Here is a 20,000-nt window from a genome sequence, read left to right on the forward strand (position 1 = left end):
GCGCAGTGCTGCCAGACGACTCGTTCAGCGCTGCCAGACGACTCATTCAGCGCTGCCAGACGACTCGTTCAGCGCTGCCAGACGACTCGTTCAGCGCTGCCAGACGACTCGTTCAGCGCTGCCAGACGACTCGTACAGCGCTGCCAGACGACTCGTGCAGCGCCGCCAGACGACTCGTGCAGCAATGTGCATGAGACAAAAATATGACGAACTACCCCAACAGGAGTCGTCAACAGTCGTGTCTTGTATCTCAACCGGGGCAATAAATTCAGGAACAGAGACTTCTATGGCGCAACAGATCAACAGCAGTCATTAACAGGACGTCTTCCACAGTGCTCCAAAGGACCTCCAAAGGATACCTGATCAACCAGGCTGTGACTCGTACGTCAGGCTGCGAGCAGCCGCGTCCAACAGCCTGGTTGATCAGTCCGGCAACCAGGAGGCCTGGTCGACGACCGGGCCGCGGGGACGCTAAGCCCCGGAAGCACCTCAAGGTAACCTCAAGGTGCTCAGAGATGGGGATAAAAATAGTCTGGCTCCTATCCTTAGGCAGGACAAAGACTCAACCACCCTCACCATCGTCAGACCCAACGCAAACAATATGTACTACAGAACACATATGACATATCCCTTCATATGCGTCATAGGAGATGTGATACATATGATACATTAAACTGCTCCGCATTTTACTGGATATGTAAATGAATTTCATATTAAAAACAAATCACAAGTGTAAAGAATAAGGTTAGTGATAAACTCAAGAATGGAAGTTACTCACCAAGAAGGAGTGGGAGGAGGGACGTTACTCGCCGCTCTGTAAGGAAGATAAACACTCTTATTACACTTGAGGGGTGAGAGGAGTCCACATGAATGGTCAAGTGTAGCACAACAATACCTCTATGGTGTGTGTGTGTGTGTGTGTGTGTGTGTGTGTGTGTGTGTGTGTGTGTGTGTGTGTGTGTGTGTGTGTGTGTGTGTGTGTGTGTGTTTGTGTGTGTGTGAGTGTGTGTGTGTGTGTACTCACCTATATACTCACCTATATGTGCTTGCAGGATCGAGCATTGACTCTTGGATCCCGCCTTTCTAGCTATCGGTTGTTTACAGCAATGACTCCTGTCCCATTTCCCTATCATACCTAGTTTTAAAAGTATGAATAGTATTTGCTTCCACAACCTGTTCCCCAAGTGCATTCCATTTTTCTACTACTCTCACGCTAAAAGAAAACTTCCTAATATCTCTGTGACTCATCTGAGTTTCCAGTTTCCACCCATGTCCCCTCGTTCTGTTATTATTACGTGTGAACATTTCATCTATTTCCACTTTGTCAATTCCCCTGAGTATTTTATATGTCCCTATCATATCTCCTCTCTCCCTTCTTTTCTCTAGTGTCGTAAGGTTCAGTTCCTTCAGCCGCTCTTCATATCCCATCCCTCGTTGCTCTGGGACAAGCCTCGTCGCAAACCTCTGAACCTTCTCCAGTTTCTTTATGTGTTTCTTCAGGTGGGGGCTCCATGATGGCGCGGCATACTCTAAGACGGGTCTCACGTAGGCAGTGTAAAGCGCCCTAAAAGCTTCCTCATTTAGGTTTCTGAATGAAGTTCTAATTTTCGCCAGTGTAGAGTACGCTGCTGTCGTTATCCTATTTATATGTGCCTCAGGAGTTAGATTAGGTGTCACATCCACTCCCAGGTCTCTTTCTCGAATCGTTACAGGTAGGCTGTTCCCCTTCATTGTGTACTGTCCCTTTGGTCTCCTGTCACCTGATCCCATTTCCATAACTTTACATTTACTGGTGTTAAACTCCAGTAGCCATTTCCCTGACCATCTCTGCAGCCTGTTTAAGTCCTCTTGGAGGATCCTACAATCCTCGTCTGTCACAACTCTTCTCATTAATTTTGTGTCATCTGTGTGTGTGTGTGTGTGTGTGTGTGTGTGTGTGTGTGTGTGTGTGTGTGTGTGTGTGTGTGAGTGTGTGGTGTGTGTGGTGTGTGTGGTGTGTGTGTGTGTGTGTGTGGTGTGTGTGTGTGTGTGTGTGTGTGGTGTGTGTGTGTGTGTGTGTGTGTGTGTGTGTGTGTGTGTGTGTGTGTGTGTGTGTGTGTGTGTGTGTGTGTGTGTGGTGTGTGTGTGTGTGTGTGTGTGTGTGTGTGTGTGTGGTGTGTGTGTGTGTGTGTGTGTGTGTGTGTGTGTGTGTGTGTGTGTGTGTGTGTGTGTGGTGTGTGTGTGTGTGTGTGTGTGTGTGTGGTGTGTGTGTGTGTGTGTGTGTGTGTGTGTGTGTGTGTGTGTGTGTGTGTGTGTGTGTGTGTGTGTGTGTGTGTGTGTGTGTGTGTGTGTGTGTGTGGTGTGTGGTGTGTGTGTGTGTGTGTGTTTACTAGTTGTGTTTACTAGTTGTGTTTTTGCGGGGGTTGAGCTTTGCTCTTTCGGCCCGCCTCTCAACTGTCAATCAACTGTTTTACTAACTACACTAACTAATATTTTTTTTTTTTCACAACACACACACACACCCCAGGAAGCAGCCCGTGACAGCTGACTAACTCCCAGGTACCTATTTACTGCTAGGTAACAGGGGCATTCAGGGTGAAAGAAACTTTGCCCATTTGTTTCTGCCTCGTGCGGGAATCGAACCCGCGCCACAGAATTACGAATCCTGCGCGCTATCCACCAGGCTACGAGGCCGTGTGTGTGTGTGTGTGTGTGTGGTGTGTGTGTGTGTGTGGTGTGTGTGTGTGTGAGTGAGTGAGTGAGTGAGTGAGTGAGTGAGTGAGTGAGTGAGTGAGTGAGTGAGTGAGTGAGTGAGTGAGTGAGTGAGTGAGTGAGTGTGTGAGTGCGTGCGCGTGCGTGCGTGGTCTAAGGCTTCAGTGAGAGTCAACATGTCCCACCCTCTTGACGGGCTTAAGAAACTTAATATATTACAGCGGTTCGCGGACTTCTCGCCTGAATCTTATTCCCTCGTCTACTTTAACATGTATATATAAATAAAATAAACACTTACAATATATAAGGGAGTGGCAGGAGAAGACAATATGTGCGAGCGCATGTTGGAACCTTACCATGAGGTAACCTTGAGGTTACCTTGAGGTGTTTTCGGGGCTTTGCGTCCCCGCGGCCCGGTCGTCGACCAGGCCTCCTCGTTGCCAGACTGGTCAACCAGATTGTTGGACGCGGTTGCTCGCAGCCTGACGTGTGAGTCACAGATTCATATGGGATTTATGTCGGGAACCCGACAAGGCTCCCCCGGGTGCTGCATATCCTCTTCTTCCTGGCTACGGGTCACTACAAACACATCCCCAGGTAGCAGCTGTTTAACTCCCAGGTACCTATTTACTGCTAGGTGAACAGGTCCATGAGGATGAAAACAACTGCCCAGATGTTTCCGCCTCCGCCGGGAATCGAACCCGGGCCCTTAGGACTACGATCCCCAACCGCTGTCCACTTAGCCGAGAGGTCCCTAAGGCCTGAAGGAGCCTCGTGGCCAAGTGGCCCCTGTGTACTCACCTATTTGTGCCTGCAGGATCGAGCTCTAGCTCTCTGAACCCGCTTTTCTAGCCGTTGGTTGTCTAATGCAATGAATCCTGTTTCCTGACCTGTTTCCCTACCATACCTGCTTTTAAAGTTATGAATAGATTTAGCCTCTACAACCTGCTCCTTTAGGTCATTCCATTTACTCACTACCCTTATGCTAAATTACAACTTTCTAACATCTCTATGACACATCTGAGTCTCAAGCTTCCATCCGTGCCCCCTTGTTCAGGTGTTACTCATTGTAAACAATTCCTCTATGGGATGCCTGGCAATCCCTCTAAGTATTTTATACGTCTGTATCATGTCCCCCTCTCTCCCTCCTTCTTTCTAATGACGTCAGGTTTAGATCCTTCAGTCTGTCTTCGTACCTCATCCCTTGCAACTCTGGGACGAGTCTGGTTGCAAACGTCTGTACTTTTTCGAGCTTCCTTATGTGTTTCTTTAGATGGGGGGGCTCCAAGATGGTGCGGCATACTCTACTCTGTGTGTGTGTGTGTGTGTGTGTGTGTGTGTGTGTGTGTGTGTGTGTGTGTGTGTGTGTGTGTGTGTGTGTGTGTGTGTGCATGTGTGCGTGCGTGTGTGCGTGTGTGCGTGTGTGCATGTGTGCGTGTGTGCGTGCGTGTGTGCGTGCGTGTGTGTGCTGTAGTTGTGAGAAGAGTTAATGGTTGCATAGTAACAAGTGGGATCACCACACCCGGCTCTCAAGTGCCTGCAGGTGTGCACATCGGCATAATTGAAACGCACATTAGTACACTCATGACTGTAGTCCAGATATGTACACACCTGAGCCTTTGTCGAGCTCTGAGGGTCTTCGTTTGCTAGCCACAAACTAACTCCTATCGCCTCCCCTTCCTACCGCCTCTAAACTCCTGTACCCTCTTCCCTCTTCTCTCTCAGCCCTCCCACATATATTTTTTGTTTGTTTACGAATGGAATAGAATGAGGAAGGGAAAGAAGACGTGTACAGAACGAGGAAAGAGTAAATTATGATGGTAGGCGGACTGTCCGCTTTGCTGACACGGCTCTTGTGTGTGTGTGTGTGTGTGTACTCACCTAATTGTACTCACCTAATTGTGCTTGCGGGGGTTGAGCTCTGGCTCTTTGGTCCCGCCTCTCAACCGTCAATCAACTGGTGTACAGATTCCTGAGCCTATTGGGCTCTATCATATCTACATTTGAAACTGTGAATGGAGTCAGCCTCCACCACATCACTTCCTAATGCATTCCATTTGCTAACTACTCTGACACTGAAAAAGTTCTTTCTAACGTCTCTGTGGCTCATTTGGGTACTCAGCTTCCACCTGTGTCCCCTTGTTCGCGTCCCACCAGTGTTGAAAAGTTCATCCTTGTTTACCCGGTCGATTCCCCTGAGGATTTTGTAGGTTGTGATCATGTCCCCCCTTACTCTTCTGTCTTCCAGTGTCGTGAGGTGCATTTCCCGCAGCCTTTCCTCATAACTCATGCCTCTTAGTTCTGGGACTAGTCTAGTAGCATACCTTTGGACTTTTTCCAGCTTCGTCTTGTGCTTGACAAGGTACGGGCTCCATGCTGGGGCCGCATACTCCAGGATTGGTCTTGTGTGTGTGTGTGTGTGTGTGTGTGTGTGTGTGTGTGTGTGTGTGTGTGTGTGTGTGTGTGTGAAGGGCTTGTCACTATTTTAGCACGTGTTCATGAGCATAATGAGCACTGAGGCGCATGCGTCAATGGGTTATGTTGTAAACAAGAGTATCATTTGTGCGTTGAGACTGTCTGGGTTCGAATCCTTCATGAGAATGACTTTTCTGATATATATAACTTGGGACCCATTCAGGTGCTCAGTGCACTACACTCTATCTTGGAATTGTGTATTGAGGGACTTGGGTGCTATCGAGGTGCCATTGAGCCATCAGCTGTGGGAGTGGGACATCCTCTTGGACCACCAGCTGTGGGAGTGGGACATCCTCTTGGACCACCAGCTGTGGGAGTGGGACATCCTTTTGGACCACCAGCTGTGGGAGTGGGACATCCTCTTGGACCACCAGCTGTGGGAGTGGGGCATCCTCTTGGACCACCAGCTGTGGGAGTGGGACATCCTCTTGGACCACCAGCTGTGGGAGTGGGGCATCCTCTTGGACCACCAGCTGTGGGAGTGGGGCATCCTCTTGGACCACCAGCTGTGGGAGTGGGGCATCCTCTTGGACCACCAGCTGTGGGAGTGGGACATCCTCTTGGGCCACCAGCTGTGGGAGTGGGGCATCCTCTTGGACCACCAGCTGTGGGAGTGGGGCATCCTCTTGGACCACCAGCTGTGGGAGTGGGGCATCCTCTTGGACCACCAGCTGTGGGAGTGGGACATCCTCTTGGACCACCAGCTGTGGGAGTGGGACATCCTCTTGGACCACCAGCTGTGGGAGTGGGACATCCTCTTGGGCCACCAGCTGTGGGAGTGGGACATCCTCTTGGGCCACCAGCTGTGGGAGTGGGGCATCCTCTTGGACCACCAGCTGTGGGAGTGGGGCATCATCTTGGACCACCAGCTGTGGGAGTGGGACATCATCTTGGGCCACCAGCTGTGGGAGTGGGGCATCCTCTTGGACCACCAGCTGTGGGAGTGGGACATCCTCTTGGACCACCAGCTGTGGGAGTGGGGCATCATCTTGGGCCACCAGCTGTGGGAGTGGGACATCCTCTTGGACCACCAGCTGTGGGAGTGGGACATCATCTTGGGCCACCAGCTGTGGGAGTGGGACATCCTCTTGGACCACCAGCTGTGGGAGTGGGGCATCATCTTGGGCCGCCAGCTGTGGGAGTGGGACATCCTCTTGGACCACCAGCTGTGGGAGTGGGACATCATCTTGGGCCACCAGCTGTGGGAGTGGGGCATCCTCTTGGACCACCAGCTGTGGGAGTGGGACATCATCTTGGGCCACCAGCTGTGGGAGTGGGGCGTGTCTTCTCTGTGTAATCCCTCTATCAGAACTTTACAATTTCAATGGTTTACCACACTCGAGTGGATTGGTGTAGCAGTCAGGTGGTGAGAGGTTAATGAGTGGTTCAGTGATTAATGGAGTTATTTAGGTGCCGTGGAGAAGGCTTATCTCCTTGCATCTCACTTTACATGCAAGATGCAAGGAACGTAGCGAGCCTCCTCTATCTCCTATGTCCTCTATATCCTCCTATCTCTTTTATATCCTCCTATATATCTCCTCCTTCCTCTACCCCCATATCGTCAGTTCTACACCGCCCTCCTCTTATGTTACAGAACATGAAGGAGAACAACTACGACACACATGTTTACAAAGGGGCCAAGACTGCGCTGCAAGCCCTCTACAGGGCTTTAACAAGCCTGTACATATCAGACCAAATTGTTGCACTAATCAGTAAGGCGGATAACAGTCCAGACTCTACCAAACATCAAATGATAACCACCACCCAATGTAATGTTGTACATTAACACTCTCCTACAGTGTTAATGTACTACTCTCCTAAACGTATATACGGTTGAGAGGCGGGACCAAAGAGCCAGTGCTCAACCCCCCCCCCTAAGCACAACTAGGTACAGAGAACACACATGTGTCCTGATCGCGTGTATTTTACAAGCGCCACAATATGTATACTGCACACCAAACACCACTACAACTAAAGTAGTTAAACAATTGTTATTAACATACTTAGGTACCTGGACATATTATACATATATATGCAACTACCCTACATAATGTATGCCAAGAGCTACTATGTGATACTAAGAAGGGGTCCCCCCTCTTGTAAGATGGTTAGTCATACAGGACCATGTGATCAGTAGTCTGCAACTGGCAAACTCTGGGTGCATTATGAGGGTATCATCAGGGACACTAGAGTGAATAAAGTAGCAATGACACAATGTCTGGTCGCCATACAAAGAAACTCTATGGCATGCACACGCCACTTTTGAATACATTTGTAATCACCATTCTTGAAATATTTCTAAATTTGCAGAAAGTTTACTCAAGTGATAAACGCCAGAGAGATATTATTCAAATTGAGACCTCCTAGTACATCCCCTAGTATTAGGGAACCCAGCAGACTACCTAGTATATCCCCTAGTATTAGGGAGCCCAGCAGACTACCTAGTACATCCCCCTGGTATTAGGGAGCCCAGCAGACTACCTAGTACATCCCCCTGGTATTAGGGAGCCCAGCAGACTACCTAGTACATCCCCTAGTATTAGGGAGCCCAGCAGACTACCTAGTACATCCCCCTGGTATTAGGGAGCCCAGCAGACTACCTAGTACATCCCCTAGTATTAGGGAGCCCAGCAGACTACCTAGTACATCCCCCTGGTATTAGGGAGCCCAGCAGACTACCTAGTACATCCCCTAGTATTAGGGAGCCCAGCAGACTACCTAGTACATCCCCCTGGTATTAGGGAGCCCAGCAGACTACCTAGAACATCCCCCTGGTATTGGGGATGTATCTGAATCTACAAAATACAATGTCTGTTTGTCCGAGGTTAAAGGCCTGTCGCTCGGGGTTAGTCTCACACAACTTTGCATAGTGGCTAGTGATTACAAGGAGTGTTAGAGGGTGGTTCCGAACCCTTGCGACTCCTATGGAGTATGAAATGTTGGTTTCATTGTCCAGAGTCTTGAAACAGATTGATGGCTGCTATCGACGTCGATTTAGCGTAGAAAATATTGATTTAACATTGATTGTGTTGACTGATTGTTGCTTGAGCATCTTTTGCCCGCTGGAATAGAAAACGGGAAAGTGGGAGGGAAGGACGAAGAGAGAGAGAGAGAGAGAGAGAGAGAGAGAGAGAGAGAGAGAGAGAGAGAGAGAGAGAGAGAGAGAGAGAGAGAGAGAGAGAGAGAGCGAGAGAGAGAGAGAGAGAGAGAGAGAGAGAGAGAGAGAGAGAGAGAGAGAGAGAGAGAGAGAGAGAGAGAGAGAGAGAGAGAGAGAGAGAGAGAGAGAGAGAGAGAGAGAGAGAGAGAGAGAGAGAGAGCGAGAGAGAGAGAGAGAGAGAGAGAGAGAGAGAGAGAGCGAGAGAGAGAGAGAGAGAGAGAGAGAGAGAGAGAGAGAGAGAGAGAGAGAGAGAGAGAGAGAGAGAGAGAGAGAGAGAGAGAGAGAGAGAGAGCGAGAGAGAGCGAGAGAGAGAGAGAGAGAGAGAGAGAGAGAGCGAGAGAGAGCGAGAGAGAGAGAGAGAGAGAGAGAGAGAGAGAGAGAGAGAGAGAGAGAGAGAGAGAGAGAGAGAGAGAGAGAGAGAGAGAGAGAGAGAGAGAGAGAGAGAGAAATGCGGACCGAATGGACAAGGAGGGGAGTCGGAAAGTGCAGGAGGGATGGAGGGAGGCAGAGAGGCCTTTCCCATTAATGTCTGTCCCCTCTCCTCCCTTACCCATGTTCCTCTCCCCTTTCTGTCGGTTTCCCCTTACCCATATTCAAGCCAGTCTACCTCCCCATATGTCCTTGTCCCACCTGTCCTGCCTCACTTCCTCTGCCGAAGGTCCTGTACTCTAGTTGCCCTTCCCCAACCTGTCCTGCCCCCAACCTGCCCTGCCCCACCTGCCCTGCCCTGACGCACCCGCTCTGACCCACCTGCCCTGCCCTACCCCACCTGCCCTGCCCCACATGCCCCGCCCCACCACTCAGTCAAGGGTGTCGCCTTACCTTCAAAATATTATCCCGGTGAAGCGCGGGTACATAATTGTCGTGTGAGTCAGTAATAACAAATTATGCTGGTCTTTAAATAATAACATGTCGTCCATAACCCCGACACCCACGACAACCACGACTGATGAATGAGAGAGAGAGAGAGAGAGAGAGAGAGAGAGAGAGAGAGAGAGAGAGAGAGAGAGAGAGAGAGAGAGAGAGAGAGAGAGAGAGAGAGAGAGAGAGAGAGAGACAGAGACAGAGACAGAGAGAGAGAGACAGAGACAGAGACAGAGAGAGCAACGTGTATAAGCCCAAAGATGTTGAAACTATACATCTTAAGTGAGAATGTTTATGACAGGTTTTCCACGTATGAATCAGTATCTTCTTTCACTCTTCCTCTCTTCCTCTACCTCTTTCTTCCTCCTCCTTCTCTACCTCTACCTCCTCCTGATCTGTCATGATCATCCTCCTCCTCCTCCAAGGACCAGTGGACCAAGACGATGTTTGCTAGTCGTAAGTAATTTACATCTGATTATCTGTTCCCAAGTGCACCTGAGTGGTGAACTGACACTCAGGAGGCCCACGGGGCGGGAACACCTCTCTCTCACACACACACACACACACTAAGAAATTCCAGGAGGTCTTCACTTTAGAGCAAGGAGAAATTCCAGAGATAAGAGAGGGAATAGTTAACCAGGAACCATATGAAGAGTTTGAGATTACCAGCGGGGAAGTAAAGAACTTTTACTAGAGTTGGACGTGACAAAGGCTATAGGCCCGGATGGAATCTCTCCTTGGATACTAAAGGAAGGAGCAGAAGCACTGTGCCTGCCACTCTCCATAGTGTATAACAAATCACTGGCAACAGGGGAACTGGCAAGAATTTGGAAAGCGGCTAATGTAGTCCCGATATACAAGAAGGGGAATAGACAGGAGGCACTGAACTACAGACCAGTGTCCCTAACTTGCATACCATGCAAGCTGATGGAGAAGATTGTGCGAAAAAAGCTAGTGGAACAACTGGAGCGAAGGAACTTTATCACACAGCATCAACATGGGTTCAGGGATGGCAAGTCCTGCCTCACAGGATTAATTGAATTCTACGACCAGGCAACAAAAATCACGTAAGAATGAGAGGGGTGGGCAGACTGCATATTTTTGGATTGCCAGAAAGCCTTTGACACAGTACCACACAAGAGGCTAGTAAAATAGTGGAGTCCCGCAGGGGTCAGTCCTTGGACCTATATTGTTTCTGATATATGTAAATGATCTCCCAAAGGGTATAGACTCGTTTCTCTCAATGTTTGCTGATGATGCAAAAATTATGAGGAGGACTGAAACAGAGGATGATAGTAGGAAGCTACAAGATGACCTAGACAGACAGAATGAATGGTTCAACAAATGGCTGCTAAAGTTCAACCCAAGTAAATGCAAAGTAATGAAACTAGGCGGTGGAAACAGGAGGCCAGACACAGGATACAGAATAGGAGATGAAGTACTTCATGAAACGGACAGAGAGAAGTATCTAGGAATTGATATTAAACCAAACCTGTCTCCTGAAGCCCACATAAAAAGAATTACGTCTGCGGCATACGCGAGGCTGGCTAACATCAGAACAGCCTTCAGGAACCTGTATAAGGAATCATTCAGAATCTTGTACACCACATATGTAAGACCAATCCTGGAGTATGCGGCCCCAGCATGGAGCCCGTATCTTGTCAAGCATAAAACGAAACTTGAAAAAGTTCAAAGGTATGCTACTAGACTAGTCCCAGAACTAAGAGGCATGAGTTACGAAGAAAGGCTGCGGGAAATGCACCTTCACGACACTAGAAGACAGAAGAGTAAGGGGAGACATGATCACTACCTACAAAATCCTTATAGAAATTGACAGTGTAGATAAGGATAAACTGTTTAACACTGGTGGTACGCGAACAAGGGGACACAAGTGGAAACTGAGTACCCAAATAAGCCACAGGGACGTTAGAAATAACTTTTTCAGAGTCAGAGTAGTTAACAGGTGGAATGCACTAGGCAGTGATGTGGTGGAGGCTGACTCCATACACAGTTTCAAATGTAGATATGATAGAGCCCAAGTAGGCTCAGGAATCTGTACACCAGTTGTTTGACGGTTGAGAGGCGGGACCAAAGAGCCAGAGCTCAACCCCCGCAAGCACAATTAGGTGAGTACACACACACACACACACACACACACACACACACACACACACACACACACACACACACACACACACACACACACACACACACACACACACTGGAAACACGGGCCACCAACACTCACTTGGGGAAACAATTGCGATTAGAAGCAACAGCCAGACACAGGAGGAACTTGAATGAGAGGAAGAACAGCTAATCAGATATGGAGGAGTAAACTGAGAGGACCAAGTCATTCACAACGAGTACAGCCAAACAGAAAACCATTAAGAACAACTAATTAGAGAACAAACTGTAAGTTACAGAAAAAACAAGTATGCTACGAGAGTATGAACTAATCAGAATAAATAATGACCCACCCCCTACACAAACCTCCCCAAATAACCCCCCCCCAACCCACCAACCAACGCCCCGGGGGCACAACCCACCAACCCCCCAACCCACCAACTACCCCCCCCAACCCACCAACTACCCCCCAACCCCCCCCCAACCCACCAACTACCCCCCCAACCCACCAACTACCCCCCCCCCCCACAACCCACCAACTACCCCCCTCAACCCACCAACCAACCCCCCCACAACCCACCAACCCCCGCCACAGAGCGCGTCTCATCGTCTTTGTCTCAATAAGAGGCTATTTAGCCCCTTAAGAACGGCGAGGGCGTCTGACCCGCCCTGACCTCTGACCCCGGCGGTCTGCGTGTGTACCTACACTCTTGTATTTATTCAACACTCTAAAACTCTTAAAGTTTTCTTGATTCTCCTCCCTCCATGTGTGTGTCCACGGCCTCTTTGGGTAAGAGTCTGTGGTACTGTGTTCGCCTCTATGCAATGTGTGCTTTCTTTACACGATTGTATATATGTACAAGTTTATGTAGCATTAATAATTGTGTAACTAGCTTCAAAATATTGTCACTTGCTTAGGTAAACGAACTAAGGGGTTCAGTTCCTGAACCCATTATGTGCCTCTGTAATTCTGTAATCCTTTCCACCACTGCCCATGGGATGGGTATAAGGTGCATAATAAAGAAGAAATTTAATTTACACGGTGATTCAAAATATTTATCTGGCCTCATAAGCTTCCTAACACAACCAAATACACTTTAATTTATAAAATCTAACTTCAGAGACTTACTGTACTCCCCTAAATGTACCCACCTAGAAGTGCTTGCAGGCTGGGGTTACAACCCTTCATCTCCCATCGAAACACTTAATTAATCTAATTATTCAAACACTTTCACTTTACAAGTTCAATCTAACAACTCAGTGTCTCTGTGGCATCACAAAATTCCCACTTTGGAAACCTCAGTCTGCTGTTGCTTGCATGACCATTGAATCATTGCCTTATATGAATGAACCCGTGAATTTTACATGTCGTTATCATGTCTCCCGTCTGTTCCTCCTTTCCTCCAGTGAGGTAAGGTCTAGGTACCTCATAGTCTTTCCTTGTAACTAAAGTCCCTCAGATCGAGGACCACCATTGTTCAAAATCTTTGGAAAATTTCTAGTTTGTCTTACACTTAAAGTGGATCTCGGAGTGTATAGTGTGTGGAGAGGCTGTGTATGGTTGTTTAGAGGCTGTGTATGGTTGTTTAGAGGTTGTGTATGGTTGTTTAGAGGCTGTGTATGGTTGTTTAGAGGCTGTGTATGGTTGTTTAGAGGCTGTGTATGGTTGTTTAGAGGTTGTGTATGGTTGTTTAGAGGCTGTGTATGGTTGTTTAGAGGCTGTGTATGGTTGTTTAGAGGTTGTGTATGGTTGTTTAGAGGCTGTGTATGGTTGTTTAGAGGCTGTGTATGGTTGTTTAGAGGCTGTGTATGGTTGTTTAGAGGCTGTGTATGGTTGTTTAGAGGCTGTGTATGGTTGTTTAGAGGTTGTGTATGGTTGTTTAGAGGCTGTGTATGTTGTTTAGAGGCTGTGTATGGTTGTTTAGAGATTGTGTATGGTTGTTTAGAGGTTGTGTATGGTTGTTTAGAGGCTGTGTATGTTGTTTAGAGGCTGTGTATGGTTGTTTAGAGGTTGTGTATGGTTGTTTAGAGGTTGTGTATGGTTGTTTAGAGGTTGTGTATGTTGTTTAGAGGCTGTGTATGTTGTTTAGAGGCTGTGTATGGTTGTTTAGAGGCTGTGTATGGTTGTTTAGAGGTTGTGTATGGTTGTTTAGAGGCTGTGAATGGTTGTTTAGAGGCTGTGTATGGTTGTTTAGAGGCTGTGTATGGTTGTTTAGAGGCTGTGTATGGTTGTTTAGAGGCTGTGTATGGTTGTTTAGAGGCTGTGTATGGTTGTTTAGAGGCTGTGTATGGTTGTTTAGAGGTTGTGTATGGTTGTTTAGAGGCTGTGTATGTTGTTTAGAGGCTGTGTATGGTTGTTTAGAGGCTGTGTATGGTTGTTTAGAGATTGTGTATGGTTGTTTAGAGGCTGTGTATGGTTGTTTAGAGGCTCTATATAAAGGTATAGAGGGCGAGGGGGGGGGGGTACACCTGGCAACGAAGGGAAGACGCTTCGTCTGCCCCTCACCAGGGACCCCTCACCAGGGACCCCTCACTAGGGACCCCTCACCAGGGACACCTCACCAGGGACCCCTCACCAGGGACCCCCTCACCAGGGACACCTCACCAGGGACCCCTCACCAGGGACCCCTCACCAGGGACACCTCACCAGGGACACCTCACCAGGGACACCTCACCAGGGACCCCTCACCAGGGACCCCTCACCAGGGACACCTCACCAGGGACCCCTCACCAGAGACCCCCTCACCAGGGACACCTCACCAGGGACACCTCACCAGGGACCCCTCACCAGGGACACCTCACCAGGGACACCTCACCAGGGACACCTCACCAGGGACACCTCACCAGGGACCCCTCACCAGGGACACCTCACCAGGGACCCCTCACCAGGGACCCCTCACCAGGGACACCTCACCAGGGACACCTCACCAGGGACACCTCACCAGGGACACCTCACCAGGGACCCCTCACCAGGGACACCTCACCAGGGACACCTCACCAGGGACACCTCACCAGGGACACCTCACCAGGGACCCCCTCACCAGGGACACCTCACCAGGGACCCCCTCACCAGGGACCCCTCACCAGGGACACCTCACCAGATCCCTGGTGAGTGACGACACAGGGTCAAGAAAGGCGACGAAGGGTCAGTCTGGTTAAGAACAGGGAGGGGGGGGGAAGAAGGCTAGATGAGGGGAGAGAAAAGAAGGGGAACAGAGGACGGAGGCTACAGAGTGTACTCATCTAGTTGTGCTTGCGGGGGGTTGAGCTCTGGCTCTTTGGTCCTGAGCCTACTGGGCTCTATCATATCTACATTTGAAACTGTGTATGGAGTCAGCCTCCACATCACTGCCTAATGTTTCACTGCTTCAGTTTCCACCTGTGTCCCCTTGTTCGCGTCCCACCAGTGTTGTGTGAGGGAAGGGGGGGGGGGGGGGGTAATTAGAGGGGTGAAAGTAGAGCGAAGACACTGAGTGTGGTGATGGGGAATGGGTAGGGTGAGAGGAAGTGAGTAGGGGGGGAGACGAGGATGGGGAAAGGGGTGGGGGGGGGGAGGAGAGGGAGAGGGAAGGATGAATGAGAAGAATGGGGAGGGGAGGCGAAGACGAGGAGGGGGGAGGAGATGAGTAAAGGAAGGGGTGGAAGATGGGAGATGGAAGCTACGATAATAGGAAGGGGGAAGGAAGAGGAGGCGAAGAAGGGGGGAGGGGGAAGGTGACAAGCGAGGTCAGGTGTGAGAGGTCAACACAACCAGCTGAACCAATGGTGTGTGTTTGTGTTCCATTACCGGGGTCAGACTTGTGGTGGGGCAGGTGGGGGGAGGGTCAGGCTTGTAGAGGGGGCAAGGGGGGGGGGGGAAAGCTTGTAGGGGTGAGTTATGCTCTCCTCCTCCAGTCATAACTCTATATTTCCCCATTTACAAATTCTTCGCTTCACCTGTGTCTCTCCATCTTCTTTCCCCCCCCCCCCCTCCCTTAAAAAAAAGGTGATACCATTGAAAGGTGGAGTTCGTGCCCCCTCCTCCTCCTCCTCCTCCTCCTCCTCCTCCTCCAAGACAAGCAAGTTTGACCAACCGGACCTTAAACATCCATTCAACCTCCTCCGTCAACCGGCTATTCCATTCATCACACTGTCAACCAAAGTTCCCTAATCAACCCTGACCAATCTCTGTCCCATACCACATCAACCACTAACCGTCCCCCCCCCCTCCCCTAAAATCAACCCGTCCACCCCCTCCCAGTCTCCTCAACTCGTCCACCCCCCCTTGCCTAACCCCCATCAACCAGGTTGACCCCCTCAGGCCCCTCGCCTTCTCCTTCAGGCACTAAGTCAACAGCGGCGCCCAAGTGGAGAGCGCTTGTCCCACTTAGGCGGCTGCCAGGTGCTCCTTGAGGGTGGGGGAGGGGAGAGGGTGCGGGGGGGGGGGGGTTGCTGGGGGGGGGGGTGCTGGGGGGTTGGAGTAAAGAGGATGGAGAGGCACAGTTAAAGGAGAGAGTTTGGAAATGGGAAATATAGTGTGAGTTATGATAGGTGGCGGACTGGCCGCCTTGCTGACACCAAGTGTGTGTGTTTGGCAGCTAAGCTAAGCTTGCTCTCTCGTGTCAGGCGGCAGCTGTGAGTGTGCGCGAGGTTCTTCACATGTATTTCAGCACATGGATTTCTACATAGGAATCTGTGTAGCATTCACACGTGTACACACACTTCGATGTTTTCACACATTTTTTATGTTCTTTTGAAGACTCTATTATTATTATTATATATTTATTTATTAAATTATGAGGGGGAAAGGATTTCTGATCTGTAATTCATCTAGAAATTATGTGCTGTGAGGTTGGGTTTCCACTGAGTAGGCTGAGTCTTGGGCCACCAGCTGTGGGAGCGGGGCGTCTCATCTTGGGCCACCAGCTGTGGGAGTGGGGCGTCTCATCTTGGGCCACTAGCTGTGGGAGTGAGGCGTCTCATCTTGGGCCACCAGCTGTGGGAGTGGGGCGTCTCATCTTGGGCCACTAGCTGTGGGAGTGGGGCGTCTCATCTTGGGCCACCAGCTGTGGGAGTGGGGCGTCTCATCTTGGGCCACTAGCTGTGGGAGTGGGGCGTCTCATCTTGGGCCACCAGCTGTGGGAGTGGGGCGTCTCATCTTGGGCCACTAGCTGTGGGAGTGGGGCGTCTCATCTTGGGCCACCAGCTGTGGGAGTGGGGCGTCTCATCTTGGGCCACTAGCTGTGGGAGTGGGGCGTCTCATCTTGGGCCACCAGCTGTGGGAGTGGGGCGTCTCATCTTGGACCACTAGCTGTGGGAGTGGGGCGTCTCATCTTGGGCCACTAGCTGTGGGAGCGGGGCGTCTCATCTTGGGCCACTAGCTGTGGGAGTGGGGCGTCTCATCTTGGGCCACCAGCTGTGGGAGCGGGGCGTCTCATCTTGGGCCACCAGCTGTGGGAGTGGGGCGTCTCATCTTGGGCCACCAGCTGTGGGAGCGGGGCGTCTCATCTTGGACCACTAGCTGTGGGAGTGGGGCGTCTCATCTTGGGCCACTAGCTGTGGGAGCGGGGCGTCTCATCTTGGGCCACTAGCTGTGGGAGTGGGGCGTCTCATCTTGGGCCACCAGCTGTGGGAGCGGGGCGTCTCATCTTGGGCCACCAGCTGTGGGAGTGGGGCGTCTCATCTTGGGCCACCAGCTGTGGGAGCGGGGCGTCTCATCTTGGGCCACTAGCTGTGGGAGCGGGGCGTCTCATCTTGGGCCACTAGCCACCTGTCACGGGAAAGGGTAGCCACCTGTCACGGGTAACGGTAGCCACCTGTCACAGGTAACGGTAGCCACCTGTCACAGGTAACGGTAGCCACCTGTCACGGGTAACGGTATCCATCTGCCACATGTAACGGTATCCATCTGCCACAGGTAACGGTAGCCACCTGTCACGGGTAATGGTACACATCTGCCACAGGTAACGGTATCCATCTGTGGGAGTGGGGCGTCTCATCTTGAGCCACCAGCTGTGGGAGCGGGGCGTCTCATCTTGGGCCACCAGCTGTGGGAGCGGGACGTCTCATCTTGGGCCACCAGCTGTGGGAGTGGGGCGTCTCATCTTGAGCCACCAGCTGTGGGAGCGGGGCGTCTCATCTTGGCGTAATCTTTCTAACATTGGACCTTCTAACATTTCTATTGCATTCCACAGCCTGATGGCTTAGTGCTGTAGTCTGATGTTTCGTGGTTGTGTGTTCAGGAGTTCATGGAGCTCCTGGATTGTGTAATCATATGGTGGACGGTGTTTAGCTGCTCTTCCTTATTTTACACTGCTTGTAGTTTTTGCATGTTAGTTTTGTTTAAGGTAAGTAGAAGTACTGGAAAATATTGTAGATGCGGCTGGACTAGAGCCTTGTATAAGTGTAGCTGTCTGTACTGAGGCTTCGGAATCTTTTTTCTAAGACTGTTTTTGCTTTGTTTATTCTGGCCTTTACGTGAATTTTTATACCTTTTACGTTGATGTTGTGCCAACATCCGCATGTTGGATACGCCAGTGGTTAAGGCTAATGGGGTCTGGGGCTCTTTTTGCAATGTATATTATCTGAAACTTTTGCTTATTGGTGCTTATTTTCCATTGCCTTTCGAAATTGTTTATGAATTCGACTGCCGTCCGAGGGACGATGCCAGAGGGAAGTGTGTGGGAAGGGGAGTAGAAGGGAAGGTGTGGGAAGGATGGCCAAGAACTACTACCACAAAACACAAGGAACCACAACGTCTACATAACCTGTACAAGACTGGTCCAGAACAGGACGCCCCCTGCCTCTCACAACTACCGAACCACTGTGCCCCCAAACAAGAGCCGTCTGCCGGTAAACAGTAAGAGGCGAGTACCCGTAAACACATACCAGGAGAGCGGTGTAAGTGTTTGTTTACCTCTGCCCTGATACCCCCTGACAACACCCTCTCACTTGCCGGTGGTGTGACGGCTTCCACCATCTTCACCAACACTTGTCAAGGAGCCTCCACTTACCTTTGTCATAACATGAAGAAACTAGACCACGAAGACTCATGCAAGCCTCACCAAGGCAGGGCTAGGAACCTTGCTTGAGTCTGCAAGCACATTTAGTTGAACACACACACACACACACACACACACACACACACACACACACACACACTTTTCAAATGTTTGAAACACACACACACACACTAGTTTCAAATGTAGATATGATAGAGCCCAATAGGCTCAGGAATCTGTACACCAGTTGATTGACGGTTGAGAGGCGGGACCAAAGAGCCAGAGCTCAACCCCCGCAAGCACAATTAGGTGAGTACAATTAGGTGAGTACACACACACACACACACACTGGTCCTCGCAGTCGAGTGGAGAGCGCTCTGGTGTCGTAGTCCTATGGACCCGGGTTCGATTCCCGGTCAAGGAAAAGCAAGTGGGTAGAGTTTCTATTACCTGATGTCACACTTCACCAAACAGTAATTAGGTACCTATGATATTTCCCCTGATACCATGATATTTCCCCTGATACCATGATATTTCCCCTGATACCATGATATTTCCCCTGATACCATGATATTTCCCCTGATACCATGATATTTCCCCTGATACCATGATATTTCCCCTGATACTATGATATTTCCCCTGATACCATGATATTTCCCCTGATACCATGATATTTCCCCTGATACCATGATATTTCCCCTGATACCATGATATTTCCCCTGATACCATGATATTTCCCCTGATACCATGATATTTCTCCCGATACGTGATATTTCCCCTGATACCATGATATTTTCCAACGTTACAAATGCAACCTACTATAGACGTAACGGCTCACAAGATATCCACCTTTTCCGGGCATCGGACGCGGTGGGTTAGGTAGGTTGCTTGGGTTCGTACCTTTCAGGTCAGGTTACTAAGCTGGATTTTGGACCGAGTGGCAAATCCAGCGAGCGAGCTGGTGTACCCGAGCTTGTTAATATATATATATATATATATATATATATATATATATATATATATATATATATATATATATATATATATATATATATATATATATATATATTAAAAAAAACTGACCCAGCTTTCGTAGATTACAATTCACTTTGAGCAGCACAAGAACAAAACTGTAACGTGATGCTAAGACTGAAGCAGCCTGGCAATAACCAATCTAGGAAAACGACACAATCAATCGGTCTAACACGACGCCATAATCAAGCAGATTAACACGACACCACAATCAACCAGCCTCAGGCGACACCACAATCAACCAGCCTCAGGCGACACCACAATCACTCGATTAGATAAGTTACCACACTCACTGATGTTGTAAGCTGCATTCAGAAAGCTCATTTACCGGGGTCTCTGAAGGCTAGTTGATCTCTGGCGCTACAGGTAACGGTAGCCACCTGTCACGGGTAACGGTAGCCACCTGTCACGGGTAACGGTATCCAACTGCCACAGGTAACGGTAGCCACCTGTCACAGGTAACGGTAGCCACCTGTCACGGGTAACGGTAGCCACCTGTCACGGGTAACGGTATCCAACTGCCACAGGTAACGGTAGCCACCTGTCACAGGTAACGGTAGCCACCTGTCACAGGTAACGGTAGCCACCTGCCACAGGTAACGGTAGCCACCTGTCACAGGTAACGGTACCCATCTGCCACGGCTAACGGTAGCCACCTGTCACGGGAAAGGGTA

General features: G+C 49.8%; 1 protein-coding gene across 1 annotated transcript in view; it reads right to left on the bottom strand.

Annotated features, from left to right (window-relative positions):
- eya (eya transcriptional coactivator and phosphatase 2) overlaps positions 1 to 20,000 on the bottom strand; it is a 288,120-nt gene that overhangs the window by 209,857 nt on the left and 58,263 nt on the right. Inside the window, exon 2 of the mRNA XM_069321765.1 lies at positions 779 to 814. The gene's annotated coding sequence lies outside the window, so the exon portion shown is untranslated. The remainder of the gene's footprint in view (positions 1 to 778; positions 815 to 20,000) is intronic.

Source organism: Procambarus clarkii, chromosome 10, assembly GCF_040958095.1.
Source record: "Procambarus clarkii isolate CNS0578487 chromosome 10, FALCON_Pclarkii_2.0, whole genome shotgun sequence".
Classification (NCBI taxonomy): Eukaryota; Metazoa; Arthropoda; class Malacostraca; order Decapoda; family Cambaridae; genus Procambarus; species Procambarus clarkii.